The sequence below is a fragment of the Diceros bicornis genome, chromosome 3 (genome assembly GCF_020826845.1).
Source record: "Diceros bicornis minor isolate mBicDic1 chromosome 3, mDicBic1.mat.cur, whole genome shotgun sequence".
NCBI lineage: Eukaryota > Metazoa > Chordata > Mammalia > Perissodactyla > Rhinocerotidae > Diceros > Diceros bicornis.
In genome coordinates, this window is record NC_080742.1 from 46,905,909 (window position 1) to 46,908,901 (window position 2,993).

The following is a 2,993-nucleotide window of genomic DNA, read 5'->3' on the forward strand; positions in this document are numbered from 1 at the left end:
AAATGACATCACACAAGTGGCATACCACAACAGCAGATATAAGGAGCAAAGTCCACAGAGCCATGGGCACCTCTGGGATCTGGAAGGCAGGGAGTAAAAAACACGAGCACGCAAAGCTCCCTCTGGGTAGACGGTTTTCATTCTCTGGGTGTTTGCTATTTGTTTGTGTATTTATTTTTAAAGAAAGACATTATCTGTCTTCGAGATTCTAGAAATTAATGTAGGGTTGTTTTTGTCTTTGTATGAGAAACGTGATTGTAAATATCACTTCTCTCTGCATTCATGAAATGCTGATATTAAGAAAATATATCATGATCCACAAAAATCTAGACACTGATTTTGGCTTGTTAGCTGTTTTGCATATAAAATGATATGTTCATAAAGACATATATAGATAATTCTATGTATGACTTAATAATCAGCCCAGTGTATGTGCTGTTGAAAGACACAGTACTTAAGAAGTACAGTATATTCCTATTTTCCTAAGAAAATTAGAGAGTGTGTTTAATTAATGCTGAAATGCAACAGAATTCCTATGGAAGTACTTATGACATCCACATGAATACCAAATGCATTCATTATGATCTGTGTTATTACAATGAATACCAAATGAATTAATAATGCTGGGACACTCAAAATGAAGTGTTACCAAGTGTTGTGGTATAACAAATATGGTTAAATATTATGTGATTAAAGTTATTATAAGCTGAGTCTCAATCAAAAGAAAGCAAAATCCCATCTCTATTGCAGGGAGTTAAGAGTGGATTCAAACTGTTGTTTCTGAGCCTTGTGATTCTTAACTTTGAACAGTCCCTTAAAGCCTTTCTCCAAATGCTATAATCATTTAAATTACCCTGGTTAGAAGTGGCAGAGGGGGTGGGTGGGGGTGGATGGAGGGATGGGGCGAGGGTGGGAGGTAGGTGGGTGGGAGGAACAGCTAATAGACCTCAAGAATTCAGCAAAGTTGGAAGTGTATATATTATTTTCCATAGTTTGCATATTAAGAAATGGAGTTTTCAGTTTATTCTCCTCTAATGCCAAGCTTATTAAAATAATTATTTAATATTTATCTCAGGATAGCGAAGCAATGATAAACAAGGACAGTTTCTTCAGTTTTCTAGCTGAAGTCCTACTTTTGTGTCAGACATTCCATAACAATTTCTAAAATAAATTATTTTTAATAATGTATCTCAACTATATGTGTGTAAATTATTGCCCCACATTCTGTTGTAGGAAAGCTGGACTCTACATCTGCATTGTATTATTTATGCACTTAGGTGTAATACATTGTAACAATTCACATCTATTATAGATTTAGTAAGACATGAAGGCATAAGTGGATTTAATCAGACATGTAATTATTTTTATGCCTCCAACTCAAAAATACGCGTAAATGAATTTATGGTTATTTGGCAATCAGCAGAAATGGTCTTTATAAATGTTGAAACAGCTGCTAGCAAATACATTTGCGAAGAAGGAAATCGGCACTTATCTTCTAGTCGGGTAAATGGTAAAGGAATTATTGTTAGCTGTATGCAGTATACTCGCTGTTAAATCTTTGCTTCCTCATCCTTAATATTACATAAATATACATTTAACATAAGAAAATCTTGTGTTTCTTTCCTTCTGTGATAATGGAGCACATTTTCTCATAAGAGGATTTTTAGAACACATCTGTATCCTAAAAAGCTCTTCTTTCTAAATCTGAGTGGTTTCTGTCATGCTATTTGACTTTTACATTCCCATTTATTCTATTATTTGTGGTATCATTCCAATTCTTGAGATAGAATACTCTCATTTAAAATAATGGGCCATGATAATGCACACACTTCTGTCAAATATGTTGATTCTGGCGTCTATTAGAATTTCTCACTGTTGCTTTTACAATAGCTTTAAGACATTTGTAAAACTTTTCTGCCGCAGAGAGTAAAATGCAATCCTTGTACTACCTGGTTATGATTACTTCGTTATGTTGAAGCGTCTAATAAATTACATATCAGTAAATGTAGATCTTGGACAAATACCCCGAGAAAATCTAATTTTCTTGAAGTGCATCTTTTTTCATTCTTTCAAGTTTTCAGTTTAAATTTAGTGCCTTTGACTGGTGAAAAATTAATAGGACCAGCACCTGAAATTCTCTCTATAACCCGTGGCAGAGAAAAAAGCTAGAAACTCTCTAATATGTCTATTATGACCCAGATGGATTACCATATGAGGAATTATTTCATTTTTCTCCGATCAAATATAAAACAGCTATAATATATTTAAGTCGTACTGAAGCAGGCACTCTAAAGACATCCCCACACACAGAGTGAGGGCAGGCAACATAAATAAAGCTGTCACTCTCTCCGCAAGGTGAGCTTGCATTCGAGCATGCATCTGGGTTTTATGCATATGATGATTTCCAATACTAACCGTTTGGGTGATACTCCAATAATAACATACCACTGACTTAAAAGACCTTTGCATCCGACTTTTGTAAATCACGGGATTCTCTTTCATTCAGGTATGTTGTTTCAACGATCAGTAGCATTTCCAACAAATTATACACTGACCAGTTGGAAGAGCTTCTGCCTGTTATTGGAGCAAACTCTGTGCAAACCTCATCTGTCAGACACCGCACTCCCAGCCCTGGGCCCCCTTGCATAGCTGAGTTCCTTGGCAAACGAGAGAGTGCCCTCTGTTGATGGAAAAGGGAATGCTGTGCGGAGGAAACGTCAGCAAGCTTTCCGATCAGAAGTTGCAAAGCTGCAGTGAGCCGATACACATTTGTGATGTAAAAATCGCATTTTAAACTACAAAAATATTGACTGAATGGACATTGATAGAGTGCTGAGTATTTCAAGTTCAGAGGCAAGTGTAGGATTATATAAATTTACACGGACACACACACACGCTAGTGATTCAGTTTCTACATACTTGGAAATGCTAGGTAAGAAGACTTTTTACTCTGTGTAGATGTAGACTCACGTATACAAGCATGTATTTCCATT